Source organism: Canis lupus, chromosome 13, assembly GCF_011100685.1.
Source record: "Canis lupus familiaris isolate Mischka breed German Shepherd chromosome 13, alternate assembly UU_Cfam_GSD_1.0, whole genome shotgun sequence".
In the NCBI taxonomy this organism is placed as follows: Eukaryota; Metazoa; Chordata; class Mammalia; order Carnivora; family Canidae; genus Canis; species Canis lupus.
In genome coordinates this window covers 50,878,907-50,895,070 of record NC_049234.1, presented here as the reverse complement: position 1 = coordinate 50,895,070, position 16,164 = coordinate 50,878,907, and positions in this window count along the sequence as shown.

Sequence of the window (16,164 nt, the reverse complement as noted above, 5' to 3'; positions counted from 1 at the left end):
GCACAATCTCTATTTTACAAGTTGAAATATGCATCTTTCTTCACAGTAGTAATACGGTTAACTACTTAGGTGCTGGTTAGAAATGTCCATGGTTAATAACAATACAATGCAACTTGTGAAAAAATAAAGTAATAGGCAGATATATCAAAGATTATTTACTAAGAAGCAGTGACAATATGGCTAAGAGGAAAGATATAAATCGTAAAAGCCACGGTAATTTTACCTAATTTAAACCTATTATATTGGTCAGAGCATATTGGTTCTGGCATGACAACACTACTACAACTTTCTTTCAGGTTGAAGAAATGGGTATGTTATTTTGGTGATTATCAAATATTCCTTTCTTTATTGTGGAATGATTTCCCAGTTTCTGTCTTCTTGAACGTTTTGATGCCAAATTAGGATATTCAGGTGATTTTCTTAAAAAAGAATATTTTGTTGAAGTACTGATTGGATGAAAAAGAGAGGATGTCACATCTCAATTTTCTAAATAGTCTACACATTTTCCTTTTTGTCCACAAAATTGATTTCAGTAGATCATAACTTTGCATGTTATTTCTCATTGAAGATTTATCATCTCCTGAAGATGATTAAAGGTTATGTAGATTCATATACATATAAATGATTTCCTATACATATATTTAAATATGAAACAGTGATTTTTTTAAACTTAACCTTCTAAATCAAACCTATGACAAACTGTAAAGGCCAAAGTTAAAGTGAATTTATGCTATTTTCATCTTCACCAAAGTTGAACTTACTGTAATTAAATTACTTAAAAGAAAAAAGCAAATGTTCTTTTTATAACTACAAGTCATTTTTTAAGAATATCAAAGTAAACATAATAGCAAAACACACTTAAACTCTCCAAAGAGCAACCATTAAAAGCAAAGGAATCACAAAAGGAAATAACAGAAGTAAAAAACATGAGATTCTATTTTAGTACTTTTTCTCACATGTATTGCAAATATTTTGCTTCTCAAGTTTTGTTTGTATATTGACTTTACTTAAGGAATTTTTTTACCATGAAAAAATTTTGTAATACAATTTAACTCAACAATTTTCCCTATTATTGCTTCTGGATATTTTGTAATGCTTAGAAATAAATGCAATTAAATTCTCCAATATTTTCGTCTTGTACTTTTTGGTTTTTTTCGGCCTGGTTGCTGATATTTTATTGAGAATTTTTGCATCTATATTCATCAGGATATTGGCCTGTAGTTGTTTTTTGTTTTTTGTTTTTCTTTTTGTTTTTAGTGGTTTCTTTATTGTTTTTTTTTTTTTTGTATATTTTTTATTGGAGTTCAACTTGCCAACATATAGCATAACACCCAATGCTCATCCAATCAAATGCCCCCATCAGTGCCCATCATCCAGTAACCTCGACCCCCTGCCCACCTGCCTTTCCACTACCCCTTGTTCGTTTCCCAGAGTTAGGAGTCTCTCATGTTCTGTCTCCCTCTCTGATATTTCCCACTCATTTTCTCTCCTTTCCCCTTTATTCCCTATCACTATTTTTTATATTCCCCAAATAAATGAGACCATAGAATGTTTGTCCTTCTCCGACTGACTGACTTCACTCAGCAAAATACCCTCCAGGTCCCTCCACGTTGAAGCAAATGGTGGGTATTTGTTGTTTCTAATAACTGAGTAATATTCCATTGTATACATAGACCACATCTTCTTTACACATTCATCTTTTGATGGACACCGAGGCTCCTTCCACAGTTTGGCTATTGTGGACATTGTTGCTATAAACATTGGGGTGCAGGTGTCCAGGCGTTTCACTGCATCTGTATCTTTGGGATAAATCCCCAGCAGTGCAATTGCTGGGTCATAGGGCAGGTCTATTTTTAACTCTTGAGGAACCTCCACACAGTTTTCCAGAGTGGCTGCACCAGTTCACATTCCCACCAACAGTGCAAGAGGGTTCCCCTTTCTCCACATCCTCTCCAACATTTGTGGTTTCCTGTCTTGTTAATTTCCACCATTCTCACTGGTGTGAGGTGGTATCTCGTTGTGGTTTTGATTTGTATTTCCCTGATGGCCAGTGATGCTGAGCATTTTCTCATGTGCTTGTTGGCCAAGTCTATGTCTTCTTTGATGAAATTTCTGCTCATGTCTTTTGCCCATTTCATGATTGGATTGTTTGTTTCTTTGCTGTTGAGTTTAATAAGTTCTTTATAGATCTTGAAAACTAGCCCTTTATCTGATGTGTCATTTGGAAATATCTTCTCCCATTCTGTAGGTTGTCTTTTAGTTTTGTTGACTGTTTCTTTTGTTGTGCAGAAACTTTTTATCTTAAGTCCCAATAGTTCATTTTTGCTTTTGTTTCCCTTGCCTTCATAGATGTATCTTGCAAAAAGATGCTGTGGCCAAGTTCAAAAAGGAAGTTGCCTGTGTTCTCCTCTAGGACTTTGATGGATTCTTGTCTCACATTTAGATCTTTCATCCATTTTGAGCGTATCTTTGTGTGTGGCATAAGAGAGTATTCTAGTTTCATTCTTCTGCACGTGGCTGTCCAATTTTCCCAGCACCATTTATTGAAGAGACTGTCCTTTTTCCAGGGGATAGTCTTTCCTGTTATGTTGCATATTAGTTGACCATAGAGTTGAGGGACCATTTCTGGGTTGTCTACTCTGTTCCATTGATCTATGTGTCTGTTTTTGTGCCAGTGCCACACTGTCTTGAAGATCACAGCTTTGCAGTACAATCTGAAATCTGGCATTGTGATGCTCCCAGCTCCGGTTTTCTTTTTCAATATCCCCCTGAGTATTCGGGGTCTTTTCTGATTCCACACAAATCTTAATATTATTTGTTCCAACTCTCTGAAGAAAGTCCATGGTATTTTGATAGGGATTAAATTAAATGTGTACATTTCCCTGAGTAGCATTGACATTTCCACAATATTAATTCTTCCAATCCACGAGCATGGAATATTTTTCTATCTCTTTGTGTCTTCCTCAATTTCTTTCAGATGTGTTCTGTAGTTTTTAGGGTATAGATCCTTTATCTCTTTGGTTAGGCTTATTCCTAGGTATCTTATGCTTTTGGGTGCAATTGTAAATGGGATTGACTCCTTAATTTCTCTTTCTTCAGTCTCATTGTTAGTGTATAGAAATGCCACTGATTTCTGGACATTAATTTTGTATCCTGCCACACTGCCAATTTGCTGTATGAGTTCAAGCAACCTTGGGGTGGAGTCTTTTGGGTTTTCTACGTAGAGTATCATGTCATCTGCAAAGAGGGAGAGTTTGACTTTTTCTTGGCCAATTTGAATGCCTTTTATTTCTTTTTGTCTGATTGCTGAGGCTAGGACTTCTAGTACTATGTTGAATAGCTGTGGTGAGAGTGGACATCCCTGTCTTGTTCCTGATCTTAGGAGAAAGACTCCCAGTCCTTCCCCATTAAGAATGATATTTGCTGTGGGCTTTTCATAGAGGGCTTTTAAGATGTTAAGGAATGTTCCCTCTATCCCTACACTCTGAAGATCAGGAATGGATGCTATATTTTGCGAAATGCTTTTTCTGCATCTATTGAGAGGATTATATGGTTCTTGATTTTTCTCTTGTTGATATGATCTATCACATTGATTGTTTTATGAGTGTTGAACCAGCCTTGCATCCCAGAGATAAATCCCACTTGGTTATGGTGAATAATCTTCTTAATGTACTGTTGGGTCCTATTGGCTAGTATCTTGTTGAGAATTTTTGCATCTGCGTTCATCAGGGATGTTGGTCTATAATTCTCCTTTTTTGTGGGGTCTCTGTCTGGTTTTGGAATTAAGGTGATGCTGGCCTCATAGAATGAGTTTGAAGTATTCCATCCCTTTCTATCTTTCAGAATAGTTTTAGTAGAATAGGTATTGTTTCTTCTTTAAATGTTTGATAGAACTCCCCTGGGATGCCATCTGGCGGTAGACTTTTGTGTCTTGGGAGGTGTTGGATGACTGCTTCAATTCCCTTCCTGGTTATTGGCCTGCTCAGGTTTTCTATTTCTTCCTTTCAGCTTTGGTAGTTTGTGGTTTTCCAGAAAGGCATCCATTTCTTCTAGATTGACTAATTTATTGGCGTATGGCTGTTCATAATTTGTTTTTAAAATCATTTGTATTTCCTTGGTATTGGTTGTGATCTCTCCTTTTTCAAATGTGATTTTATTAATTTGCGTCTTTTCTCTTCTTTTTAATAAGGCTGGCTAATGCTTTATCTATCTTATTGATTCTTTTAAAGAACCAGCACCTGGTTTTGTTGATCTGTTCTACAGTTCTTCTGGTCTCTATTTCTTTGAGTTCTGCTTGAATCTTTATTAACTCTCTTCTGCCTGGTGTAGGTTTTATTTGCTGTTCTTTCTCCAGTTCCTCTAGGTGTAAGGTTAGCTTGTGTATTTGAGTTTTTTTCCAAATGTTTGAGGGATGTTTGTATTGCGATGCATTTCCCTCTCAGGACTGCTTTTGCTGTATCCCAAAGATTTTGAACAGTTGTATCTTCATTTTCATTAGTTTCCAGGAATCTTTTTAATTCTTCTCTAATTTCCTGGTTGACTCTTTCATCTTTTAGCAGGATGATCCTTAACCTCCACGTGTTTGAGTTTCTTCCAAATTTCTTCTTGTGATTGAGTTCAAGTTTCAAGGCATCATGGTCTGAAAATATGCAGGGGACAATCCCAATCTTTTGGTACCAGTTAAGACCCGATTTGTGACCCAGTATGTGGTCTATTCTGGAGAAAGTTTCATATGCACTTGAGAAGAACGTGTATTCAGTTGCATTGGATGTAAGATTCTATAAATATCTGTGAAATCCATCTGATCCAGTGTATCATTTAAAGATCTCCTGGATCTGAATGCCTGTTTCCCTCCCCAAATTAGGGAAGTTCTCAGCTACGATTTGTTCAAATATGCTTTGTGGCCCTCTGTCCTTCTCAGCGTCATCTGGAACCCCAATTAAACATAGATTTTTTTTTCCTTCTTAGGCTGTCATTTATTTCCCTTAACCTTTCCTCGTGATCTTTTAATTGTTTTTCTCTTTTTTTCCCTCAGCTTCCTTCCTTGCCATCAACTTGTGTCCTATGTCACTCAGTCTTTCTTCTACCTCATTAACCCTCATGGTTAGGACCTCCAGTTTGGATTGCATCTCATTTAATTGATTTTTAATTTTGGCCTGATTAGATCTAAATTCTGCAGTCATGAAGTCTCTTGAATCCTTTATGTTTTTTGGGTTTTTTTTGTTTTTTGTTTTTTGTTTTTCCAGAGCCAGCAGTAGCTTTATAATTGTGCTTCTGAATTGGCTTTCAGACATAGAATTGTAATCCAAATTCTGTAACTCTGTGGCAGAGAGGACTGTTTCTGACTCTTTCTTTTGTGGTGAGTTCTTTTTTCTAGTCAGTTTGATCAGTGCAGAGTGATAAAAAAGAGTTGTACTGGAAAAAGGAAGGAAAAAAAAGGAAAAAAAAGGAGGGGTACCCTCTGGTTCTATACACTGTAAATCTGTCGACTTCCCTGGAGCTTCCCAGCGCTGCTCGATGCAGAACTTGCTCTCCTCCTGTCCTTACAGCAGGTCTTCTGGGGCAGGGGCTGCTGTGCTGGTTTTCAGGTGTGTGCACCTGGGGATACTGTCCCCGCCCCTGCCGGGTGCCGGGCTCGGTGGTAGGTGTTCACCCCGTGAGGCCCCTGTTCCCTGGCGGCCCCGCCCCCCCAGGCACAGGGTGACCCCAGGAGGGACAGCACCACTGGCGGCGGCCGGGTCCCCAGCCCTGGAGTCAGCTCCCCAGGAACCACCGCAGTCTCCCGGTCCGCAGGGGCCTGGCTGCTCCCGGGGCGGGGGGCGCTGCCCTGCACAGCTGGGGGCCCCGGGGCAGGAGCGTCCTCGCTGTCCTGGGCCCTCCCCGCCTCCGCCTGTCCCGGGGGGAGCAGGAGCCCGGCCGTGTCCCCGGCGCCCTGGGATCGGGGCCTGCGCCGTGGGCATCGCTCTCCCGGGATGGGGATCCAGAAGGCAACAGGTGCAGCCCCCCTGCCCCAGAGCCCCCGCCCGACCCCCGGCTTCTCCCCGAGGGCCCCCCAGCCCCCGCCCGACCCCCGGCTTCTCCCCGAGGCCCCCCCCGAGCCCCCGCCCAACCCCCGGCTTCTCCCCGAGGCCCCCCGGAGCCCCCGCCCGACCCCCGGCTTCTCCCCGAGGCCCCCCGGAGTCCCCGCCCGACCCCCGGCTTCTCCCCGAGGCCCCCCGAGCCCCCGCCCGACCCCCGGCTTCTCCCCGAGCCCCCCCAGCCCCCCGACCCCCAGCTTCTCCCCGAGCCCCCCCAGCCCCCCCGACCCCCGGCTTCTCCCCGAGCCCCCCCAGCCCCCCCCGACCCCCGGCTTCTCCCCGAGGCCCCTCCAGCCCCTGCCCGACCCCCGGCTTCTCCCCGAGGTCCCCCCAGCCCCCCCCCGACCCCCGGCTTCTCCCCGCGGCCCCCCCAGCCCCCGCCCGACCCCCGGCTTCTCCCCGAGGTCCCCCCAGCCCCCGCCCGACCCCCGGCTTCTCCCCGAGGCCCACCCGTGCCCCCGCCCGACCCCCGGCTTCTCCCCGAGGCCCACCCGTGCCCCCGCCCGACCCCCGGCTTCTCCCCGAGGCCCCCCGAGCCCCCGCCCGACCCCCGGCTTCTCCCCGAGCCCCCCCAGCCCCCCCCCGACCCCCGGCTTCTCCCCGAGGCCCCCCCAGCCCCCGCCCGACCCCCGGCTTCTCCCCGAGCCCCCCCAGCCCCCCCCCGACCCCCGGCTTCTCCCCGAGGCCCCCCCAGCCCCCGCCCGACCCCCGGCTTCTCCCCGAGGCCCACCCGTGCCCCCGCCCGACCCCCGGCTTCTCCCCGAGGCCCACCCGTGCCCCCGCCCGACCCCCGGCTTCTCCCCGAGGCCCCCCCAGCCCCCCCGACCCCCGGCTTCTCCCCGAGGCCCCCCGAGCCCCCGCCCGACCCCCGGCTTCTCCCCGAGGTCCCCCCAGCCCCCCCCGACCCCCGGCTTCTCCCCGAGGCCCCCCCAGCCCCCCCCGACCCCCGGCTTCTCCCCGAGGCCCCCCCAGCCCCCGCCCGACCCCCGGCTTCTCCCCGAGCCCCCCCAGCCCCCGCCCGACCCCCGGCTTCTCCCTGAGGCCCACCCGTGCCCCCGCCCGACCCCCGGCTTCTCCCCGAGGCCCCCCCAGCCCCCCCGACCCCCGGCTTCTCCCCGAGGCCCCCCGAGCCCCCGCCCGACCCCCGGCTTCTCCCCGAGCCCCCCCAGCCCCCCCCGACCCCCAGCTTCTCCCCGAGGCCCCCCCAGCCCCCGCCCGACCCCCGGCTTCTCCCCGAGGCCCCCCCAGCCCCCCCCCGACCCCCGGCTTCTCCCCGAGGCCCCCCCAGCCCCCGCCCGACCCCTGGCTTCTCCCCGAGGCCCACCCGTGCCCCCGCCCGACCCCCGGCTTCTCCCCGAGGCCCCCCGAGCCCCCGCCCGACCCCCGGCTTCTCCCCGAGCCCCCCCAGCCCCCCCCGACCCCCAGCTTCTCCCCGAGCCCCCCCAGCCCCCCCCGACCCCCAGCTTCTCCCCGAGCACCCCCAGCCCCCCCCGACCCCCAGCTTCTCCCCGAGGCCCCCCGAGCCCCCGCCCGACCCCCGGCTTCTCCCCGAGGTCCCCCCAGCCCCCCCCGACCCCCAGCTTCTCCCCGAGGCCCCCCCAGCCCCCGCCCGACCCCCGGCTTCTCCCTGAGGCCCACCCGTGCCCCCGCCCGACCCCCGGCTTCTCCCCGAGGCCCCCCCAGCCCCCCCGACCCCCGGCTTCTCCCCGAGGCCCCCCGAGCCCCCGCCCGACCCCCGGCTTCTCCCCGAGCCCCCCCAGCCCCCCCCGACCCCCAGCTTCTCCCCGAGCCCCCCCAGCCCCCCCGACCCCCGGCTTCTCCCCGAGGCCCCTCCAGCCCCTGCCCGACCCCCGGCTTCTCCCCGAGGTCCCCCCAGCCCCCCCCCGACCCCTAGCTTCTCCCCGAGGCCCCCCGAGCCCCCGCCCGACCCCCGGCTTCTCCCCGAGGTCCCCCCAGCCCCCGCCCGACCCCCAGCTTCTCCCCGAGGCCCCCCCAGCCCCCGCCCGACCCCCGGCTTCTCCCCGAGGCCCACCCGTGCCCCCGCCCGACCCCCGGCTTCTCCCCGAGGCCCCCCCAGCCCCCCCGACCCCCGGCTTCTCCCCGAGGCCCCCCGAGCCCCCGCCCGACCCCCGGCTTCTCCCCCGAGCCCCCCCAGCCCCCCCCGACCCCCCAGCTTCTCCCGAGCCCCCCCAGCCCCCCCCGACCCCCGGCTTCTCCCCGAGGCCCCTCCAGCCCTGCCCGACCCCCGGCTTCTCCCCGAGGTCCCCCCAGCCCCCGCCCGACCCCCGGCTTCTCCCCGAGGCCCCCCGTGCCCCCGCCCCGACCCCCGGCTTCTCCCCGAGGCCCCCCCAGCCCCCCCGACCCCCGGCTTCTCCCCGAGCCCCCCCAGCCCCCCCCGACCCCCAGCTTCTCCCCGAGCACCCCCAGCCCCCCCCGACCCCCAGCTTCTCCCCGAGGCCCCCCGAGCCCCCGCCCGACCCCCGGCTTCTCCCCGAGGTCCCCCCAGCCCCCCCCGACCCCCAGCTTCTCCCCGAGGCCCCCCCAGCCCCCGCCCGACCCCCGGCTTCTCCCCGAGGCCCACCCGTGCCCCCGCCCGACCCCCGGCTTCTCCCCGAGGCCCCCCCAGCCCCCCCGACCCCCGGCTTCTCCCCGAGGCCCCCCCGAGCCCCCGCCCGACCCCCGGCTTCTCCCCGAGCCCCCCCAGCCCCCCCCGACCCCCAGCTTCTCCCCGAGCCCCCCCAGCCCCCCCGACCCCCGGCTTCTCCCCGAGGCCCCTCCAGCCCCCCCCGACCCCCGGCTTCTCCCCGAGGCCCCCCGAGCCCCCGCCCGACCCCCGGCTTCTCCCCGAGGTCCCCCCAGCCCCCGCCCGACCCCCAGCTTCTCCCCGAGGCCCCCCCAGCCCCCGCCCGACCCCCGGCTTCTCCCCGAGGCCCACCCGTGCCCCCGCCCGACCCCCGGCTTCTCCCCGAGGCCCCCCCAGCCCCCCCGACCCCCGGCTTCTCCCCGAGGCCCCCGAGCCCCCGCCCGACCCCCGGCTTCTCCCGAGCCCCCCCAGCCCCCCCCGACCCCCAGCTTCTCCCCGAGCCCCCCCAGCCCCCCCCGACCCCCGGCTTCTCCCCGAGGCCCCTCCAGCCCCTGCCCGACCCCGGCTTCTCCCCGAGGTCCCCCCAGCCCCCGCCCGACCCCCGGCTTCTCCCCGAGGCCCACCCGTGCCCCCGCCCGACCCCCGGCTTCTCCCGAGGCCCCCCCAGCCCCCCCGACCCCCGGCTTCTCCCCGAGGCCCCCCGAGCCCCCGCCCGACCCCCGGCTTCTCCCCGAGCCCCCCCAGCCCCCCCCGACCCCCAGCTTCTCCCCGAGGCCCCCCCAGCCCCCGCCCGACCCCCGGCTTCTCCCCGAGCCCCCCCAGCCCCCCCCGACCCCCGGCTTCTCCCCGAGGCCCCCCCCAGCCCCCGCCCGACCCCCGGCTTCTCCCCGAGGCCCACCCGTGCCCCCGCCCGACCCCCGGCTTCTCCCCGAGGCCCCCCCAGCCCCCCCGACCCCCGGCTTCTCCCCGAGGCCCCCCGAGCCCCCGCCCGACCCCCGGCTTCTCCCCGAGCCCCCCCAGCCCCCCCCGACCCCCAGCTTCTCCCCGAGCCCCCCCAGCCCCCCCCGACCCCCAGCTTCTCCCCGAGCACCCCCAGCCCCCCCCGACCCCCAGCTTCTCCCGAGGCCCCCCGAGCCCCCGCCCGACCCCCAGCTTCTCCCCGAGGTCCCCCCAGCCCCCCCCGACCCCCAGCTTCTCCCCGAGGCCCCCCCAGCCCCCCCGACCCCCGGCTTCTCCCCGAGGCCCCCCGAGCCCCCGCCCGACCCCCGGCTTCTCCCCGAGCCCCCCCAGCCCCCCCCCGACCCCCAGCTTCTCCCCGAGGCCCCCCCAGCCCCCGCCCGACCCCCGGCTTCTCCCCGAGCCCCCCCAGCCCCCCCCGACCCCCGGCTTCTCCCCGAGGCCCCCCCAGCCCCCGCCCGACCCCTGGCTTCTCCCCGAGGCCCACCCGTGCCCCCGCCCGACCCCCGGCTTCTCCCCGAGGCCCCCCCAGCCCCCCCCGACCCCCGGCTTCTCCCCGAGGCCCCCCGAGCCCCCGCCCGACCCCCGGCTTCTCCCCGAGCCCCCCCAGCCCCCCCCGACCCCCAGCTTCTCCCCGAGCCCCCCCAGCCCCCCCCGACCCCCAGCTTCTCCCCGAGCACCCCCAGCCCCCCCCGACCCCCAGCTTCTCCCCGAGGCCCCCCGAGCCCCCGCCCGACCCCCGGCTTCTCCCCGAGGTCCCCCCAGCCCCCCCCGACCCCCAGCTTCTCCCCGAGGCCCCCCCAGCCCCCCCCGACCCCCGGCTTCTCCCTGAGGCCCACCCGTGCCCCCGCCCGACCCCCGGCTTCTCCCCGAGGCCCCCCCCAGCCCCCCCCGACCCCCGGCTTCTCCCCGAGGCCCCCCGAGCCCCCGCCCGACCCCCGGCTTCTCCCCGAGCCCCCCCAGCCCCCCCCCGACCCCCAGCTTCTCCCCGAGCCCCCCCAGCCCCCCCCGACCCCCAGCTTCTCCCCGAGCCCCCCCAGCCCCCCCCCGACCCCCAGCTTCTCCCCGAGGCCCCCCCAGCCCCCGCCCGACCCCTGGCTTCTCCCCGAGGCCCACCCGTGCCCCCGCCCGACCCCCGGCTTCTCCCCGAGGCCCCCCAGCACCCGCCCGACCCCCGGCTTCTCCCCGAGGCCCACCCGTGCCCCCGCCCGACCCCCGGCTTCTCCCCGAGGCCCCCCAGCACCCGCCCGACCCCCGGCTTCTCCCCGAGGCCCACCCGTGCCCCCGCCCGACCCCCGGCTTCTCCCCGAGGCCCCCCAGCCCCCGCCCTCTCCCACTCGGCCGCGGGGTGCAGCCTCTCCCGGGCCCCCTCCTCCGTGAGTGACCCTGGGAGCCTGGAGGCCCCGCGGCCCCTCCCGGTCCTGCCCGAGGTCCCTGCGAGCGCCTTTCCCTCCGGGGAGAATCCGGTGCAGGTTTTTAAAAGTTGCTGCTTCTCCGGGACTGGGCTTTCCTGTCCCGAGGCCCCCGCCTCCCCCTTAGCCCGGCTCCTCACCGGGTTCCTCCCCCATTGGATTCTTTTTTATTTTTTTTCCCCCCTTCTTGTTAGAAGTGAAAACCCTTCTCTCTGTAGCCTTCCAGCTGTTCTTTCTTTAAATTTTAGGTCGAATTAGTAGGTTTTCAGGATGATTTGAAGGTCATCTAGGTAAGTTGGTGGGGACAGGTGACGGGGCCCCTACTACTCCGCAGTCTTGCCCTGCCCCCTGTACTTTTTTTAATGGCTTCTATTGTATATGATGATATTCATCTTCACTAATCACCAGGGAATGCAAATCAAAACCACAATGAGATGGCACCCACGTCCCTCAGAATGGTTATTATAAAACAAACAAATAAACAAGGACAAGTGTGGGCAAGAATGGAGAAATTGTAATCCTTGTACACTGTTGGTGGAAATGTAACATAGCACAGCTGCTATGAAAAAGAGTATGGAGTTTCCTTCAAAAATTAATAATGGAACTGCTATGTGATCCAGCAATCCCACTGTTGGGTATATATTCAGAATAAATGAAATTGGGATCTTTGAAAAGAGATAGTAGCATTCTCATGTTTAAGGCAGCATATTCACAATAGCCAAGAGGCAGGAACAACCTAATGATGACTGGATAAAGAAAATATGGTATATATACATACACTGGAATAATATTCTACCTTTAAAATATTTAGCCATTGAAGAAAAATTTATAATATAGGACAATATAGATAGACCCTGAGGACTTTATGTTAAGTGAAATAAGCCATTCACAAATACCACATGATACCACTTATAGGAGGTATCTAAAATAGATTCATAAAATCAAAGAGTGGAATGATCATTGCCAGAGGCCGGGGTGGGGGGGGGGGAAGAATGTTATTCATCAGTAGGCATAAAGTTGCAGTTAAATAAGATTAATAGTCCCTAGAGATCTGTTGTATAACATTGTACCTACAGTCAACAACAAAGTGTTTTGCACTTTAAATTTGTTAAAAGGATAGATCTCACGATGAGTGTTCTTATCATAATAAAAATAATAAGATATTTAGTTTATTGGAAATTTACTGGGGGATAATGATTAACATAGAGGGCCCAATTTTTTATTGTTTTCCTGTGGGCTGTTTCAATGTTTCCAGCAACACTAACTGGATGACTGATCCATTTTAATCAATGCCACTGGTATCTTATATTTATTTGAATATATTTCTGGCCATCATTGTGTTCCATTGTTATGACTTTTTATTTTTTTTTGTTTTTTTTTTTTGACTTTTTATTTTTTGAATCCGTTATACTATTTTATGTATTATAACTCTAAGATTTACTTTGACCTTTATTAAGAATGGCTTCCTGCATAAATCATTTAATTGACAAAATGCTGGTAGTAGGTCCGGTTTGAAAGAGAGACCAAGACAGAGACTTTAATAGGTAAATTAAACCAATTTGACAACAGATACATAAATAAATCAACTCAGTAGGTTTTATAGGAGAGAGGGTAGAAAGAATCTCCAGTGAGAGGTGAAGGATTCATTTTGGGGGATCTCCAGAATGGATACATATTTGTAGATTCTAAATAGGAATATGAGAGAGTCAGAGCATGAGGAAGCTCAACTACCCCCTTTTTCAGCGCAGACTTACATACAAAAGGCTATAGCACCACGATCCTGTCTGGAAAGGTCTCTTGCTGGAGACCACTATCACTGGCCAGGGTAGTTGTTATCCTTAAATTTATGTACTGTTTGATCCCCACTACCATGTCCCTGGTAGGTGGGCAGGAACTACCTGTTATGTTCACTACTTTATTCCCAGCATCAAGAACTGAGCCTGGCATGGAGCAAGAATAAACAATTGCTGAATGCTGAAAAAATGAATGAAAAGATTTCCAGGATTAAGCATACAATATACTTTGACTGAAAATGACTATTTATCCATCACTCTCAACATGGAGAGTTAACACAGTTTGGCTGACCTAGTAACTATAGAAATGAAACAAGGGTCAGTTTTGTCACTGAGTGTTAAGTCAATCAGATCCCGGACAAGCAGTAAGGTCTTTTGTGAATTGCCTGTATTATTCTCCAGTTTCAGAAACTTCTTGGTTATTTAGGCAAGTTTTTGTTTTGTTTTTAGGTTTTTGGTATAAGAATTTAAAGACTATACGATTTAAAAAAAAATTAGCATTTGGGGGCTATCTTATTAAATTAATATATTATTTGAGATGTGACACATGCCTAGACCAGTAAGAGATTATGTCTTCTTATTTACTAAAGCTCTAATTTATGACCTTAAGTAGCTATATAATTAGTTTTTCACATAGGTCTTGCATACTTTTGTGAAGCTTAGTCTAAGTATTTTATATATTATTTGCCTATTGTAAACGAGGTGATTCCCTTCATTATATTTTCCCATTGTGTTTGCGTGCATATAGAAAGATAAATACTTTTCCATGTAAATACTGGATGCAACTCCACTACTGGATGTTCTTATGAATTATCATAATATTCCATGTCACTCTCTTGAATTGTATATCTTCAGTAATAAATATTTTTTCCTTTAATATCTTTTCTTTTTACATCAAACTACATCACTTGTAACTCTAGAACAATTTTAAATTAATTAACTAAAATTAAATTCAACATTTTTGCTCCACCTTGATTGTGAAATTCTGATATTTCATTATAAGACATAATGCTAAATGTAGATATAGATAGATAGATAGATAGATAGATAGACAGATAGATGAGCTAACTATCCCTATCCTACAAAGAACTTTTTAAAATCTAAAATAGCTAAAAGGTTTTTTAGCCAATGCATGGTTAGCATTTCTAGCAATCATATGATTTTTATTTTGAATTAACACTGTGAATTATTAACAGATTTCTTACTCTTAAAACATGACTACATGCCCTCTATGAGCCAGAATTACTAATGCAACATAATAATATTATACTGTATATTGTGATGAGTCATAATAAACACAAGTGAGTAGTTTATATTCTAATAAAGAAACTTTCATAAGTGCAATTGCTCTGCCGATGTGTTTTTGTATGAGAGAATGTAGGTATCTGTGTGGATATACCCATGTGCTGATGATAGTGTGCCAGCCCTGAAAATGCTCATAGCAAATCTCTGACTTCAGGAATGTAATTAATTAAGTGATGGCCCCAGCTCTACATTCTCAAATCCAACACAGCATTTGCTCTGGAGCCAAGCATTTCATGGGCTACTCCCAACCAATAACTGAGCACAGTGGGGATACAGCAGTGACTTTGTTTGAAGACCTTCTGTGAGCCTGGCTGAACTTCTTCAGAACTGCTGGAATCTAAGATTCGTCTTTCCAACCTATATATTTCCCTCTCTCCTTCATCAGGATCAGATATGCATGGCAGATTCCTGGTTCTGAGGGCAGCTTTGACTCACTTTCCACTCTTTCACATTCACGTCTCCTAGAAAATCTTTTGCATGTCTGATCCCATCTTGGTATCCACTTCTCAGAAAACTCAGGACTATCACAAGTGTAAGCAGAGTTGTCAGAGAAAACAAGCAGTTACGGATTTGAGACTGGTTCACAGTGAACAATAGATTCTAAAATGGAGTTAATGGCTCTGTGTGAGAATATTCTGTGACTGATAAGAAAGAAAATAGACTATATTAAAAGAATTGCATCAATTAGGTAGGTAGCATGTATCAGCAGGTGACAGGCCAATACACCTAGTGTTGGATTTTTTGGGTGCTTGATCGAAGTGTCTAGAATCTAAGACTAGATAAGAGTTCATTGATTTGGGGATGTTTTCTCAGGGCATGGAATTAACAGCCCAGCAAGGATACCGGGGATGTGCTTGTCTCTGCTGGCATGGCTCTTAAAAACACGGAAAAAGCAATGTAAAGCACTCAGAAAAGATCAAACGTCTGAATTTCCCTGGAAAATGTCAGAGAAACAAGTAAAGAGGCTAAGGTTTGCAGGCATGCTAGAATAATATACATGTGAGATCAGAAGACCCATCAGAATATGTTCTGTGGGAGGGTTGAAAGGACACAACTTTCATCAAAGCTTTTAGGGACTGTTGGTGACAGAGGCATCAAAATGAAAGAAGTTCAGTGAGTCTGCAGGCCAAGGACAATGGTAAGAGGGATGACCACAGAGCTAGACTCATTAACTCATTAACTCATTATAGGGAATATATGGCCTCAAAATGGTAAAAGTCAAGGGGCAGTACTTAATTGCCAGAAGCCAGGAGGTCATAATTACCAGAAAGTTGCTAAAGTAGTTGAGGCAGATAAGGAGGCTTGACATGCAGGACGTTTTAGAAGTGGTTGATTGAGCATGGCAACCATAGAGGCAAAAAGACAGGTAGCCAACAAAGGTGCCGTGACTTCTAGAACATCTGCAGCCAGAAAGAGGCAAGAATGGGAGGAGTGGGAGGTTAACGGTCATTGCTGCAATACCACATTACCATCCCTTGCTGAGTTCTCATACCTAAGCCAATTTTCACATCTGGGACCCAAAGATTGAAGAGGAAATATTCTGTAACACCCATGATGATTCCTTAAACCTCAAAAGGAAACTATGGCAATTAACTCAGGTTGCATTAAGGAATAAGAATTACCCAGAAATTTCAAGGCCTATGAGACACAGGTTCAGTGTGGCATCATGGCTCTTCTGTTAGCATAGGGATTTATGGGGTCAGGTAATAATAGAGCCTTCACACAAGTCCAGCTCCCAGTGGCTCACTGAATCTGCCGACCCACACAGTGATTATTTCTGCAGACTCAAGTATATCACTGGAAGTGATAAATTTGGCAGTTGAAGTAACCTGTGTTCTTGTCCAGTGAGGTAAGAGCTCAAGGAAGTTCAAATGAAAATCTCTAAAACTAAACCCCCTACCTTGCCCCAGATAATGAATCAAACACAGTATTACAAACCTAGGGAATAACAGAAACTAGTGATGTGAATAAGGACCGAAAGAATGCCAGGGTCTCAGCCCCTTATCATATCTCCATTTAATTCACAAATTCAGCCC